The sequence below is a fragment of the Periplaneta americana genome, chromosome 5 (assembly GCF_040183065.1).
Source record: "Periplaneta americana isolate PAMFEO1 chromosome 5, P.americana_PAMFEO1_priV1, whole genome shotgun sequence".
NCBI classification, from domain to species: Eukaryota; Metazoa; Arthropoda; class Insecta; order Blattodea; family Blattidae; genus Periplaneta; species Periplaneta americana.
Window position 1 is genome coordinate 97134751 of NC_091121.1, and position 17551 is coordinate 97152301.

The following is a 17551-nucleotide window of genomic DNA, read 5'->3' on the forward strand; positions in this document are numbered from 1 at the left end:
CTGCATCGAAGTAAAGATTCCACATACTGGAATACAGTGTTTTTCACGGATGGGAGTAAATTCAACATATTTCAATGTGATGGAAAGCAAAAGGTGTGGCGAAAAAGGAATGAAAGTTTGAAAAAGAAAAATCTTGTTCCATCAGTGAAGCATGGTGATGGAAATATTCTTGTATGGGGTTGCATGTCTGGAGCTGGGGTTGGGAATTTAGTATTTATTGAGGACATTATGGATAAATGGAAGTATCTCACCATATTAAAGGAGAATTTGAAACAATCTGTTGAGAAACTTGGACTAGGAACAGACTGGGTGTTTCAGCAAGACAATGACCCCAAGCATACGGCCATTGTCGTAAAAGAATGGCTACTTTACAATGTACCAAAACAGTTGCATTCGCCTCTCCAGTCACCAGACATCAACCCAATTGAACATCTTTGGGAAGAACTAAAGCAGAGGATAACAAAATAAAAAATCAAAAGCAAGAAGGATTTAAAAGCTGCCTTAGTGAAAGACTGGAATAAATTTACATCAGCAGACACAAAAAAATTGGTGGAATCTATGCCTCGACGTTTGGAAGCTGTGATAGAAGCGAAAGGTGGAAATACAAAATATTAAATGGTGCCTGAAAGTGAAAATAATCAAAATGTATGTTGACTTTTGTACCTGAACGGTTTTTCTTTTGTGTGCTTAAGATGTTATTATATGGAACTGTTATTAATAATGCAGTATATATGTTGTTTTTCATTTCCTAAAATGTCTGTTTATGTCACAGAAAGTGAATACATAATATTTTCTTTATTGATTTTGAATTTAAGTGTTATTTTTAGGGTGTATGTAGACTTTTGTGTCCGACTGTATGTTATCAGTGGGTTGCGTACCCCTTGGCATAACCACGCACACAGACTGAATACCACTGGTTTACATCACATTCGAGTTTCTATTCTATACACAACTCGTTCTCAGAACCATGACAAAAAATATTTTCTAAAAAATTACTTTTGAAATGCTGCATTATTTGAATTTAGTTAGTCAACTCTCCTACATGTGTTAACATCTTTTACCCGTGTATTCCGCCGCTCTAGGCTGTAACGAAATCATGACATTTCTTTGAAGTACGTGGACACACTGCAGAACATTTCGAGCATGATTATAGTTTTAAAATCCGAAGAAATGTTTCATTCCGAACACAACTGTGCCCTCGAGTGAACAATTATAGACCTTTACTCTTGTTTAAAACCACTCATTTCGGCATAATTTCCCCACACATGACCATGAATCGCTTCGTAGCTGGAGGATAAAAGGGAACTTTACGTAAACGAAAAGATATACGTATTTACTCAACACTATTCCACAATTCCACATATCCTCAAAGGTTTATGAAGTATCTAAACAACTTTCGCACAATGAAACACTATTCATTGAACCGTTTACCTACCAATCATACATAGGTTACACTCATCTGTTCCATTTCACTCTCAATCACACTGTACGTGTGCCATGCACCAGTGTTAAAGCTCATGGGTAACCTGGGTTTCTGAGAATACACAAAATATTTTCTGTATACATGAGAAGACAGGTTTCACTTTTCTCCTTTATTCTAACGCGAATATAAAAAGAAAATCTCTCCCGCTAACTGGCTACCACCCGCAGCGCGAGCAACCTCGATATTGTTTCTGTAACTGACGTAAGGGAAATGCAATAAGAACACGTCAGAACGGAAAATTTTTTTTCATACACCGTAAGTGCGTATTATTATTAACTTCTTTTACTGTCATTTTACAATAATTTAATTTCTTACAGGAGAATGGAGAAAGTTACTCAACGCAGAACTGCACGCGTTGTATTCTCCACCTGACATTATGAACATTAAATCCAGACGTTTGAAATGAGCAAGGCATGTAGCACGTATGGGGGCGAATCCAGAAATGCATATAGAGTGTTAGTTGGAAGGCCGGAGGGGAAAAAAACCTGTGGGGAGGCCGAGACGTAGATGGGAAGATAATATTAAAATGGATTTAAGGGAGGTGAGATATGATGGTAGGGACTGGATTAATCTTGCTCAGGATAGGGACCGATGGCGGGCTTATGTGAGAGCGGCAATGAACCTCCGGGTTCCTTAAAAGCCATTTGTAAGTAAGCAAGTAAATAAGTTATATATATTTTGCGGACTATAATTCCATTTCCAGTAGAAAAATGGATATTATCTTCTTTCATAGGATCTGGATGTGCGTAGACCTGTGTCATTTGTTTGAGCTGTTTCCTTGAACCTTGGTCTTACGCTATGTTAACTACGAAACCAACGAGTTCTTCTATTTCTGACAGTTGTCTTTGTCAAAAATTTCTGAACAAGCATACGAAGGAGTAGTCATTTTCAGTAACTTGTGAACAGATTTGCAATAATAATAATAATAATAATAATAATAATAATAATAATAATAATAATAATAATAATAATAAATTTCAAGGGAAAAATTGCTCCGGGGCCAGGTATCGATTCCGGGACCGTTGGCTGAGCGCACTAACGCTCTAACGACTGAGCTACCCAGGAACTTCATCGGACGCAGTCTCAATTTTTTCCTTTATATCCACATATCTGCAAGCTAGATTTGCTTAATATATACGTTACTGTAGGTACGTTAACAGAAAACCACAATTTCAAGTCACACAGAGTTTGTGTGCACTCGATGTGGGTTTCTGGCGTCTTGTCAGCCCACTCGAGGTATGTGGATATAAAGGGAAAAAAGGACTGTATTGGGTGAAGTTCCTGGGTAGCTCAGTCGGTAGAGCGTTAGTGCACTCAGCGAAAGGTCCCGGAATCGATACCCGGCCCCGGAACAATTTTTTCCCTTGAAATTATTCAAGTCTGCTTCACAGGGAGCTTCACCTGAAAGCTAGATTTGAATAATAATAATAATAATAATAATAATAATAATAATAATAATAATAATAAAATTTAAATAATGACTTCACAGTATTACACTATTAATATTAATAAAAGTATTCGAATAGAAATTAAGTGATGTAATTGTGTAATTAGTTTTTTCCTTGCGATTTCCTGCTTTCCCTTGAGAGAGTTTCCGAGCTTTCTTTCCTCGTAGGGATTCCCCTCTTTTCAGTCTTCTCCGTTTCTAGGAGATTAAAAATGTGCGATGGGGATATGCGAGCTCATCTGTCATCATGACCGCGATATTTCAAGATTAATGTGCAGTCTTCCTGTTGTACTATATCTGTCAATGCGACACATCTCAATGTCGTAAATTAACAAAATTATCTACCGATACACTGCATGACACAATGTGTCTCTGTAACCAGCAAGCCCGTCTTCCTGTGGCCAGCGATAAGCTGCATTTTACAGTAAATCTCTGCTCCAACATGTGATAAGAACAACCAGTCAGTTCCAGGAAAGGTTCCTGCTACATGCTGCAATGCATGTACAGCACAGCGATGAATTTCGACTTGTGGGTAAAAGGCTAGATTACTTTCACTTCCTCAATATACATATAAAGCATAAAGATAAAAGTAATGAGATTTTCTTTCATAAGATGTTTTCGGGTAAGTTATTTTCCCTGAAATACAAGTTTCTGAGCATTCGTCATACTTATTTTTTTCCACCTTTTTTCACTTTGTTATTTAACGACTCTGTATCAACTACTGGGTTATTTAGCGTCAATGGAACTGGTGATAGTGAGATGATATTTGGCGACATGAGGCTGACGATTCGCCATAGATTACCCGACATTCGCCTTTCGGTTGGGGAAACCTCGGAAAGAAACTCAACCAGGTAATCAGCTCAAGCGGGAATAGAACCCAGCAACTCCGGATCAGCAGGCAAACGCGCTATCACCTGAGTTTCGCCGATGGCTTCGTCATACTGAAAAGATATTTATTTTTAGCATGTAGTCTGCACCTGAAGTCTTCGAGATTTCTGAATTGGCAGTGACTATTTTGTTTATTACCAAGTGAACAGATCTATTGGTGTTCTATGGTTTACATTGTTCCCTACGGTGGCTAAGTGGTCAGACCTTCAGCCTGCCGCGCAGGCGCTCTGGGTTCGAGTCCCGGTCAGGCCTAAGATTTTTCATTACCAATTTTTTAGTAGGTTATTTTACGACGCTTTATCAACATCTTAGGTTATTTAGCGTCTGAATGAGATGAAGGTGATAATGCCGATGAAATGAATCCGGGGTACAGCACCGATAGTTACCCAGCATTTGCTCATATTGGGTTGAGGGAAAACACCGGAAAAATCCTCAACCAGGTAACTTGCCCCGACCGGGAATCGAACCCGGGCCACCTGGTTTCGCGACTAGGTATGGACTTCATTACCACATCAGAGGACGATTTACAAAGAGCAGTTTACAATCTACAGAAAACCGCTTCAAAATTCAACATGGAAATATCAGCTGAAAAACTAAAGTTAATTTTTAGGAAAAGATCGAATTCCGTACAAAATTATTCTAAATAATATTACTCGAACGTGTGAATTCATTTAATTATTTAAGTTACAATTTATCATACATAAATGATGAGATACGGTAACTAACAAAATTAATAAATTTCTAAAAATTAGATTAACTAGTAACAATGTATTCAAACCACCGCAAATAAGAAGACATACAAGGCTGAATATAGCTATATACTGGTTTGTTTCCCATATCTGATAACGAATTTGAATGACGTCATGTGCGTCAGGAGTCACACGATAGCTGAACTGTGGCGCGAGGTGACAGACCAGAAGTGAGTGATCTCACGACTCACAGCAGAAATTCCCAAGAAAATCTAGCTTTTTTGGGAGGGGTACATTACGACCCTTTTCAATGCCAAGTGCAGTTAAGCGAAAATAAAATAAGCCTGCAATAAACGAGGTTTCGTTATTTCCAAGAAAGACAACTTCTGTATACTTCATAAGAGTGGTAAAGCTCTAATGGAATTAAATTGTATCATCTCGTGGGGTGCGGCGACTTGTGACGGGGGTGGATTTGCTTACTTTTTCCACTCTGGAATTAATCCCATCCGAGGTACACACAAGATGCCTTTCTTGGAAATAACGAAACCATGTTTTTTGCAGGCTCCTATGATTTTCACGTAACTGTACTTGGCATCGGAAAGAGTTGTTATGTACCCCTCCCAAAAAGGCTCGATTTTCTTGGGCATTGCTGCTGTGATACACTGTGCACTCTAATTATGAAATCACTCAAAATTGGTCTGTCACCTCTCTCCGCAATTCAACTGTCATGTCGGTGTGATTCCTGACGCACATGACGTCATTCAAATTCGTTATCAGAGATCGGAAACAACCCTGTAAAACCCTTGCACAATCAGTTCTAGTTCATGGCGGCGAGGCATGGACGATAAGGAAAATGTGATAAAAGACTGTTAACAACAGTAGAAATGCGATTCATGCGAACTGTAGAATGTTCATTACTTGACCACCGTCGGAATGAAAACATTATAAAAGACCTTAAAACTGATCCTACTGCCAATTATCTACACTCTACGACTCTACGTAGACTGCAATGAAAAGAGTATGTCAAGAGGGTGGATCATACAAGATAGGCTGAACGAATCTCATGTCCCAGGGAGACGAAGAAATTTAGGACGACCTAAAAAAACGCTGGCACGGGACAACAAAAGATCCACTGGAGTATAATACATGAAGACTCATGATGATGATGATGATGATGATGATGATGATGATGATGATGATGATGATATAGTGGAGTACAGAACATAAGATGAACATTTTTACGTATACATACAAATTATGACAATTAGTAATATGAGTTCTCACATGACAGACATAACATGATGGCATTAAAAGGAAAAATTATGAAAAAAAAATAAAACAATATCACTAGAATAGGCCTATCTAAAATAATCAAGAGTAGGCCTACTATAAACGCAATTCGTTAAAGAACAAAGTATTTTATGAACTAATTATGATTTGGGACTTTCGCAGTGATCAGAGTAGTGCGAGGTTGTTGGATATATCTGCACCGTATCATAAATGTAGAGACATCCAACGTTTCGGAGCTACATGTCGGCTTCATCATCAGGGTAGACAGGGAAAAGGGAAAAGAGGAAAAGAGGAAAGAGAAAAGAGAAAAAACGAGAAAAGAGAAAAGAGAAAAGGGAAAAGAGAAAAGAGAAAAGAGAAAAAAGAAAAGAGAAATACGAGTATATCTGTTGGATCCGATACCAAGGGCTGGTAAACAAGATAATTTTAAGTATTTTTATTATCTCATTATGCGATATATTAAGACAAATTTAGTTAACAAATTTCTTACTTCAAGAGTTCTTAAAATAAGTTCTTTCATTAAAGATCTCTATCCATTATTGTAATTAATCTTCCCACTGAATCGTGAAACAAATAATGATTTCATTCTATGTCTATCTATGGGATAACACCTCCAGTGATATATGCAAGCAGCCCAGTAAGATGCTCACGTTGCGCGTGGTTTTTCTTGAGCATTACAACTTGAGGAACCATTCGTCATCAGAAGGTTCAGGAATGTTGTCCTCTCTTTTTGTGCTGAGTCGCAGGAATGTTCAGCATCTAACTGTACGGTTAACTGTTGCCTACGTCAATTTACTCGGCTAATTTAGGTTCCTATTCTAATGAGGAACACTTGTCTTTATTATAAATTTCGGCCATTTGGATTTTTAAGACATTTCCCTGATCGTACAACTCTTTCTGAAGTACCTTCACGTGTTTTCGAATGTTAGTGACTGTGTTCAGAACGGCCACACTGTTCAGTCTCATAGCTTCCAACTGGGAAAAATTTAATTTAATTTAATTTAATTTAATTTAATTTATTTAACTAGTGAGTTAGCTAGTGAGTACAAATTAAAATTATAAAACAAATATGTTTCTAGCCACTACCGTAAGAGCCAGGCTCGTGTATGGTGTGGTCTTAGCCAATAATATAACATAAAATTTACACTGACAGTTTACTAAATACAGTAATTAACTTAATTCAAACCGATAAATAACACACAAGAGCAAAAAAAGAAGAAGAAAGAGAAAAAGAGAGGAAAAACACATTTAATATAAATTGGCAATCAGACTGAAGCCAGTGATATTTAATAAAAAAAAACGTGAGTATAGTCAACAGAAACAAAAGGTAAAAATATATATATATATATTTGTTAATATTATATATCATAAATAATTTTATAAATTTCTTGTCTAAATGCTTCAACTTTAAAATATTTCAAATTTAGAAAATGGTTTGTAATTTTATTTTATTATAGTCTTGGGCCGAAACTAGCACCATGTTTAAGAGCTGCTCAATGAATGGAAAAGTAGACTTTCGTCTTCGTGTGCGATATTCATGTCGATTAGATTTATGTTTTATTTGATTTCTGTGGTTTTTTATTGGGTTATTTTACGACGCTGTATCAACATCTAGGTTATTTAGCGTCTGAATGATATGAACGTGATAATGCCGGTGAATTGAGTCCGGGGTCCAATACCGAAAGTTACCCAGCATTTGCTCGTATTGGGTTGAGGGAAAACCCCGGAAAAAAACCTCAACCAGATAACTTGCCCCGACCGGGATTCCAATCCGAGCCACCTGGTTTCGCGGCCCGACGCGCTGACCGTTACTCCACAGGTGTGGACGATTTCTGTGGTAGTAAGTTAGTAATATATATATATATATATATATATATATATATATATAAATTTTTTCAATAGTTAATACTTTGAAATCTGTAAAAAATTAAATTTGTTGGGTAATCCATATTTTTGGTCAGACAAATTTTTATTAATCTTCTGTGTAATGAAATTAATAGATTAAGTACACATGATGCTGATCCACCGCAATTTATTATGCCATATTGTATTAATGATTGTACTGAAGCTAGAAATATTATTCGCAATGTCTCTTTAGTGATAGAATTTCGAAGAATAATGAATTTATAAATAAGGAATTTATCTTCCGTCCACGGGACTGGGTGTTTGTTTGTCTTGTGATTGTCCTGTGATGTCTCTGCGGCGGTTCTGCGTCATGTCGACCCCATGACCAAGAAGGCCCGTACTTGTAAGATGTCTAGTATACAACCTAAAGAATCTACCTCCCCTACCCGAAAAGGTGTGTATGGAAAAAGGGGAGGTTAAACAGAATAAGAAAGAAAGTTTCCAACTAAGCACATTGAATCTATCGTCGGCAGACATGGCAGTTGGAGAGTGCGCGTTGGGGATATCAAAATCATCTTACCAGAAGCTGAGCCCTACTTCTGAAAGTCGTGTCATCCCCATGAGTGACTTTAATGCTTCCTAATCATCTAATGCATCTCGCGCACCTGTAAGGTATAGGCTATATGTGGAGTTCTCACCCTCCATATAGAGGTCGTATTCTGTATCTTCCATGTTGGCGGAAATATTGTCGAGTGCTATTCTCTTGTTATTTGTATAGATTATACATGTAAACCAGACCTAGTGTCCCTTGGTTTCTTGGAAACTATATAGACGCTATCTACGGAACAGAAATATCACCTAAATTTCAATAACCATTATACAGAGTGTTAAAAAAAGTTTCCAATATTTTAGGAAGTGCTAGTATGCATAAAAACAAGAAAATAATGTCTAATAAACATGTAATAACATTTGGTGCTCTCGTCATGCGAATAAAAAAGTGCTCGCGAGCACGAACTTTTCAGAGGTCAAACTTTGTTGTACGAACAAAATCTTAATAATACAATAGTTCCGTCTTTAACTTAACCTTCATGTACGAGCCAGCACAAATAGTGTTCCAATCCATCCATTATAATATCTTACAGACCTGTATTTCATGGTGTATATTCCCTTTCAATTCAGTGTGGACTTAAACAGAGAAATCAAGGTTATTCAAGAGAATACTGGGTGTTCATTTCAAAGTGTGTTATGACGTCACTGTTGTGAATCAGCGATTTGAAGCGAGTATCAGCTTTTATGTCAGAGAAGTTGCCTATTAATCAAGGCGTTCAATCTGAACTTCAGAACGTGTACGGTATAACTTGAACGTCGTAGCAACAGATGGCGCCCTGTACGGTCTGTGTGCTACCATAACCTCTTTCGAACTGTGTTTTGCGCGGGCAAGTCGTACGCAGGGTATATGTTATCATCGGTTGCGTACGGCAACATTCCACAACACAAATCAAATGTTCCGTGTCCATGTTGACCGTCGAAGTTAATGTCAACGTAAGTAATCGTCTTAACCCTCTCCACATATCCCGACAGTAAGAAAAAATCTCACCTCAGTACGTGTTTGTTTCCAAACAGTTCACGTTCCTGTCACTACCGGCGTTACCGTGCGTATCGGTAAGTACTCTTCAGAATGAACGCCGTACTTGCTAGGCAACTTCTCTGGCACATAGGTAATATGCCTCTGCGGAAGTGTAGGAAGACTGAATTCTCTAGGCTCATCGGCTAGCCACATGACGGCATACAGCGAGCCATGACACACTTTGAATTGAACACGCAGTAGTATGGCTGCACGTCAGGAACAACTTGAATTGATAGATCTCCAGTTTTTTTCAGGCCTGAAATATTTTTGTGAAAGGAGATCTCATAGTCTTTGGTGAACAAAATATACAAAAAGGCTCCAAATACTGCGGAGCGTTTCTCTCAAATGTCTGGCTATGTTCGAGACAAAAACTTTCTCACTTATGAAACACCTCAAGAACAAAGCACGATCACGATTAACTAATTCACATCTCCAGGACTGTTTATGTAGGCCTATAGCTACAAGCGACTTCTCCTTGGACATCACTGAAATTCTAAGTAACATTCCAAGTCCAAGTATATCATTACAAGACTTTTCATCTATCATCTTCTCGCGATAGGCCTGCCACCTGTCCGACGGAGTAACGGACTCGGCTAAACTGTGTCCGATGAGTACCGAAGGTAAACCACAGTGATGTGGTAAAACACCGGCAAAATACAATTTCGCGTTATTTAGTTTACATCCTAATTGTTATTTTGGGCGAGGCCAACACAATACCGCCTCTATAAATGTATTTCTTATACTAAGAAAATGTGGTTCTTTGTCTATAAGAGACGGGATTTGTTGCTATATTCTGTGTACTTCTATCCATTCTCTGTGCAGTTTTCTTATCCTGTCCCTTCCGTCCGCCTTAAAAGTACGAGGAACAGCTGGCCAATAATTCTGTATGTTTATAATTTATTATTTATAACTGTCGTCAAGGTTTTACAGATAGTAGAAAGGTCATCTGTGAAAACACTGCGTGGTTGTGTGAAACTTGCACATGCTAAAATGCCGTAAGTGATCTGTAAGTACAGCCGGTTTGTTTGCAGAAAGCCGGCGCAAGTGTTTTGTTTTCATTGAATAGGGTATGAAAGATGAGTACGAAAAGCAACAACAATACCTAGAGGTGGTAATTTTTCGCAAGAGCGGTAAAATGCGAAATGACTGTAAAGGCCTGTACTTTTGTATTTACATTTACCACGACTTTTATGCTTCTATTTAATTAATTTTGAATATGCGATAAAATGCGAAATGTAGCCTACTCAATATGCTAAATTTGTACTAAAATACGATATAAATAGGAAATCGACGATTTTTAAAACAAAATTTATCGTACAAAAATTTGAATTTATTTTTATATAATAGAACATGACTTTCTTATATTGAAGAAGAATGAAAAATGTGTATTCGAGTTTTCTCGGGGAAAGGCATCTAAGTCTTTCAACAGTTTTATTTCCATTCTCTGTGCTTAGACACTGGAATTCATGGTTCCAGTCTGTACAATATATATTGATAGATATTTACATGCTTAAAAATATATTTAAATCTTTGGATGAGAATTTAGTAAATAATTTATTATTTACCCCCACTAAATATTTTTATAAATAATGCAATTTTATTATTTTGCAATATACTATCGGGCTAAGTTTATGAGTCTGGTTTCCGTGTTAGTTACTGTAGTAAGTTAATCATTCATTTGGAGGGCTCTTCTTATCCTTTTGAACATAATCTGTAGGTCGAGTCTTTAACATTATGCACTGTCCTCAAAGGATGTGTTGAATGACGGTTACTCAGAGATGTATTGGAATTCTTAAACACTTGCCCAAATAAAAATATTAGAGAAAAAATAAAAAACCTGTTTATGGTAATATGTATGGCTAAATGTAACAAAAAGTTGAACAATTTTATTATAGAAAATTGCACAAATTTTCTTCCAAGAGGTTTGTAAACTTTTTAATCCTGCCATTGCTGGCTAGGTATTATCTGTTGATTTGAAAGGTATATGCGAGAGCAAACAAAGACAATTTCTTCCGGGATGTTAACATAAATAGGTTTACATGAAGATTCATTTTGGGCCTACAGAATTATCTGTTTTGATTACCATTTGTTACTAATGAAGAAAAATTCGCTCCGGCAACGAGGATCGAACCCGAGACCCCTAGTTCTACGCACTGGGTGCTATAACCACTGAGCTACGCGAAAAAGGAGTAAGATCACTAAAGGAAATAACCCGAGTAGAAAGATTCGATCCGGTGCTGTGAATTGAATTTCGGTGTAGCTCAGTGGTTAGAGCACCCAGTGTGCAGAACTGGTGATCCCGGGTTCGATTCTCGGCGCCGGAGCGAATTTTTCTCGATTAATAACAAATGGTAACCATATTAAATTGATTTGTTGAGGAATATTTTCATACTCAAATTGTTCGAAATATTAAGAACAAAATGCGTTTTGACTGTTTGCAAATGATATTGGCTTTAAATCTTAAGCTCTGCAATGTATTTGGGGTCATATCAATAGCGTAGATCCTGAAATATATTTCAGTAAATACGATTTAATTGTAATTGATAGGGGTACACGAATAACAGAACAAAATGTACATTGTATGTTATATGATTTTTTTTTTCGATGGTATCGCTGATTTATGAACAAGATTAACAAGTTAATAAGTAGTAAGTATCTCTATGTAAGAATGATTGTAATGTCACACGGATATTATAAAAGACACATCCTATCTTCCTATATATTAGACTCAACGTTTTCCTACAAAACGGTAAATGACGAATGTATAATTGCTACAAAATTCTAAATGTTAAAATCAAATGCTATATTTCTAATTTCAAATTACTAAAAATCACCACTTCTAGCTCAATAGTAATCCCACAGCAAAACCTACCCCTTCCACCTCGACGGAGCGATCCAGCCTGCCCGCACCTCTCCACCGGCCACCACTTTCAGAACTATTTTCCACCCTAAATTTCGGTGCGAAATTGGTGTCAGCACTCAATTCTTTTGTTTACAGAATATACTGACTCGACTGGAGCCAAGTACGTAAATACATTTAGACTATGCTTTAATGTGGTATCGCAGTTGGGTGAAGGTTGAATATGTATGCGCCACTAGAAAACATTCCTAAAATACATGATACCTGGAAAATTGCTAGCGTTTATAATATGGAGCAATGGAAATTACATGTGATCACTAGGAGAGCTGTGTGCCCACCCAAACATATACTTTACTTATACCAAATTTGTCGTGCGTGAAGGAAGAAGACCGCCATATTTGCTGAATGTGACGTAATATAAGGAAGGGATTTCAGTGTCACCAACTGCGAATAATTGCGAAGATTATAGTTTCAGCACGATGTGTAGTCGGAAGAATTATGGTGAATAATGCTGTAGGCACATCCAAACTAACCTAACCTAACCCGTCACTAATCTCTAACGTAGGCTCTATGTTCAGTATATATATTTTTTTGAGATGTTGCCGTCCCTGCTAGACGCCAAGTTCGGAGACACCAAGTGGAAGAAGCGGGAAGCATAGCGTAAAACTTGGTGGCATCTCTTGCTGAAACGACAGCTTATAATTTTTACATTTCATTTCTTTAGTGTGCTTTTTGTGCAATGATGTAGTAAATATTCCTTGTGTAGTACAATAAAGAGTTAAATGTGTTGTGGCAATGATAGAAGTGTGAAAAATTCGTTTACAACGCTCGGCGCACGTATATTCAACCTTCAATCGTGGTTATAAAGATATACCATAATAATAGCGTAATAATAATGGAATAATATAATACAAAAATAATAATAATAATAATAATGGAATAATAACTTTCATATAATGCAATAATAATAATAATAATAATAATAATAATAATAATAATAATAATAATAACCAAACACGAGGCATTCTCAAGTAGTTTGACTTCCTGGTCTTGTGGTTAGCATAGCGTAACGTCACCGCTAACTCAAGACAGGAGAGGCAGACATACCGCAGGAGATGATATAAATTAAAATAAAATCTCCATTCGCTGTCAGGAATCAAACCAAACGGATAGCAAAAATAACCATGTGAATGAACCACAACGAAGAATAAATTTGACAACACTAACCATAGCTAAGGCCGCACTGCGTATTTTTCTAATTAATTATTATAACATAGTTGATATATGTATTAAATTGTAGAAATTGTTAATCGATAATAATATTCATGGTCATATTCCATAGTTCATGTAGTACAAGCATGAAAAAAAAAATATTGCACAGATAGCCGAACTTGTTCAACACATGGTTTACCGGCTACAAAACATGGTAGACTATTCTCATCACGGCGAACATAAAAGTAATAGCTACATTACATTTGTTGACGATGGAGAAAGAGCCTCGAGGTATTGGGAATCACTGATATCACTTTAAAAATATAACACTAACTTATAAATAATTTAATAATAAAAAGCTGCGTACCGGTATGTTATAGTACATAGGCTATTATTATATTAGCTATAACGGAACTTAGGTCAATGACATCAGAAAGTAAAAGTGTACAATTTCGATGTAAACTACATATTTTTGTAAACAGCATACGTTTTTAATGTTTAAGAAGCGACTCACCTTTTTATAAAAGCAATTATATTGCATTGTAGTCCAACAGCAAGAGTATTTTTGTGATGTGGTTGGAAACAATATATTTTGTAAACCAGGTAGTGCACAGAATAATGAGGTTGCGTTGTGATAACTATTGATCAGATGCACTTCACAGTTGCCATAGTGACCACTGACACAGCAGACATCCCCAGCCACGTCCGTTATACGGGAAGGGTCTTGTAAAGAGATTATAATGCAACCCCACTGCAGCACAAGACGCCGACAGATGTTCCTTACCAACCTGAGGGGCTGGCTCAATCTATTATTGGCCGTGTCTCTGAACAGCGAGTGAAGTCTGAGCCCGCACTGTTCCATTCCACTATGTTGGTACAAATCGCCGCACAAATGCACATCGCATATTTTTTGAGTGCGTTTATAAAATTAACAGTAGTTTACTGCAGTTTTCATTTACAAAAAAGTAAGAGATCCGAGTTCTGTTTCCTGCAGTGAAGTAGGATTTATCTCTTCGATAAGAATTAGCCTTATTGTTTTTATTTTCTTACGCGATTATTTTGTGTAGGCTACTAACCGCATGACCAGTGCTGTCATGGTAATGTTTTTCTTGGCCATACGCCCCACCCCTTGTTTTCTCCCTTGAAATATATTTTACTCTTCTCTTCTCTAAGACTGTTATTTAATGATTTTTTCAATATTAAAGAAGGAGTAAAGAAATTGTTTTGCTTTACATTTTAATTGTACAACAAGTTTGATTTAAAGAATACACCATGTAGCACCACCATAGATGGACACTGTCTCGATGAATCTTGGAGTGTGTATTTGCAGCACTTCTTGTTTTTCAACCATTATTTTATATAATTCTGGATTCCAGTGCTGCAGAGATGGACAATTTTCCTATGAGCATCAAACAAAATACATTAGGAACACCAAGATATGATCTAAGATCTGTACAGATCTCCGCGTATAAAACTTAGGCACCCATATGCCGTATGCCTCCATACAGACAAAATTTTCTTTTTCCCATACGATTAATTAAAAAAAAATTGTAGGTTCTCATACGATGTATGGCCCCGTATGGCCTCCATGACAGCACTGCGCATGACCAATTTACCACAAATACAATATAGTAAATACAAGGCTCTCTGCAGTATATCGAACAACGTTGGATTATAGCGCCTCTATAGGCGCGACCTGGTGTAATTTTCACAGCTGATTATTAGTGTACATTCTAGGTAGGACTAATATATTATGTATTTTTTTATAACTTTCCGTATGCTGTGTGCTAATAAATAACTTAATATTTTGAGATAAATATATAATATTATCTATTTTGTAATACACAGTGGGCCAGAAAAAAAAGTACGGTACAAAATTTAAAAGCATATATTTCCCAAAGTATGTATTATTTCTTTAAAATACACATATCATTGAAAAGAGCAGACTTTCCATTCTAATAAGACATAATAGTTATTTTGATTTAAAAGCCGAATTAAAAAGCCTAAGTGCGAAATGAAACTGTGAAAAAAAAAAAAGTTTCCCAGACATAGTCTAGCTTATTTCTATTGAAATAAAGAAGGCCATGATTTTGTAATTTTTGTCGCTATCATTTGTTTTCGTTGTTGTGAATCGAACTGGGGTAATTAACCCTCAATGCTATGCCTATACCTCCAAAACTCAAGACGCTTATAACATCGCTTTTAATAGGAAATTCTACTAATATCACTATTAATAAAAATACAAAGACAGCCCCTATAATGATCAAGCAAGGAGTTGCACAGGGGGCTCCACTCTCACCAATTCTATTCAATGTTGCCATTGACTTCGTGATGAAGGAATTAAGCGAAAGTAATATCTCTGGAGAATATGGATACAATATATCACCTCAATTAAATAATCTTTAAATTCTTGCATTTGCGGATGATCTAGTATTATTGTGTAAAAATAAATCTGCCGCTCAATATTCAACATCGCTGACTATGAATTCCTTAGCTAGAATTGGTCTTGAAGTAAACCCGCATAAAAGTAATGTTATACACCTACGTAAAGGATGTCTCTGCTCTGATTCCCTCACCTTGATCGATGGACAAGAAATATCTTGCATCAAATCAGATGAAGTTATAAGATATCTTTGCATTACTTATAATGATGAAATAAAATTTAATGCTGCGCAACTAATTGAGAAACTGACAAAAAATCTTAATCAGCTGGTCACTTCACCCTTACTCATGCCTGACCAAAAGATAAATATATTAAATCAATATATCTGGCCTCAGTTGGTTTACCCCTTCCAATGTGCTCCTTTAAAAGATCTTAAAGTAAAATTTCTATCTGATATTGACAAATTAATTCGCAGCGCTGTTAAGGAAATAATTAACATTCCTACTGACACCCCGGATGCTATGTTGTATGCACCAAGAAGATTGCGAGGTTTAGGAGTATTTAAAGCCCAGTGGGAAGCTTAACTTCAGCACTTAAATATTTGTCAAAGACTTTTACACGTTGACAACCCTCATGTAGCAGCCACTCGAAATCTTCCAAACGAAATTGAACATTGCATCAAACAATTACCAATTACCTTCGATTGCTCTGAACGTATTTCGTCTCAAAAACTAAGAAAAGCATTGCGTGAAGATTCTTTTCATCAATGGAGCAAATTGAAAAGTAAAGGTTTGGGAGTTGTTTTCTATTCTCACTGGAAGAAAGGTAATTCGTGGATCTCAACCAAAAAGGGACTTTCGAGCAGTCAGTGGACGCAAGCCATTAAGATGAACTGTAATACAATACCTGTACGTACTCTCCCTGGTAGAACTCTTGACTCAACCCGTTGCAGAAGATGCGACGAGCAAGAAACGCTTCCTCACGTCTTGGGTTTCTGCCATCACGGAGAATTGCTCCGAATCAACAGACATAATACGGTTCGTTCTCTCATCGCAGCTTCAATCCGTCAGAATGCTTCCTATGAGGTTTATGAGGAGGTTGGTTGCATCTCTTCTGATGGCTCTACTAGACGTGCTATGATCATAATTGATCAGCAGAAGGATAAGGGTGTCACTCTTGATCCCACAGTCCGTTTCGAGATGCATGAGCAACAGCCACAAGAGGTGTGTCGTGAAAAACAAGTCATCTATGAGCCTTGTTGTCAGCATCTTGGAGCAGAATACCACATCACACATTGGACAGTTTTTGGGCTCATGTTCGGTGCCCGTGGCACGATCCCACGTGAAACTTTAAATCAACTTAAACAATATAAAATTTCTGATGCAACGATTGATGCCATAGGATCTCACGTGTTAAAATCATCCTTAGCTGTAATTAGTAATCATTTGCACCCAACAAAATTTGTATTGTAAATGATTTCCTATGTTTTCTTATCTTAATGTGTCACAAAATTGTTTTGTTTACTTATTATTCTTTACGAATTGATTAGTAGGCCGATCTATCGAATCCTTATTTAGGGCGGCTTTTGTTTATACAAATTATTATTATGCTGTTGCCTCACATATGCCGCTTTTGTACTCTCAATGGGGTATGCGTGAAAATGTGAGATTTACTTTACTCTTTTGTAAGAAATTACAATATAATTTTGTATCGTTTCTTCCTTTTATCTTCTTTCCCCTCATTCTCATACATTTGTCTGTCTGTCTGTCTATCACATATATTTTATATTAATTTACCTTGTGTGCAGCCACCCGGATTCGATCCAAG

At 36.8% G+C, this 17551-nt stretch overlaps 1 protein-coding gene across 3 annotated transcripts in view; it reads right to left on the reverse strand.

The window, feature by feature from the left end:
* LOC138700025 (uridine phosphorylase 1) overlaps positions 1 to 17551 on the reverse strand; it is a 184307-nt gene that overhangs the window by 100024 nt on the left and 66732 nt on the right. The window contains exon 1 of one of the 3 annotated variants that reach the window (XM_069826313.1): positions 13856 to 14067. The exons of the other annotated variants lie outside the window; for them this stretch is intronic. The gene's annotated coding sequence lies outside the window, so the exon portion shown is untranslated. Of the gene's footprint in view, positions 1 to 13855; positions 14068 to 17551 lie in introns of those variants that run through there. 3 annotated transcript variants of the gene reach the window in all.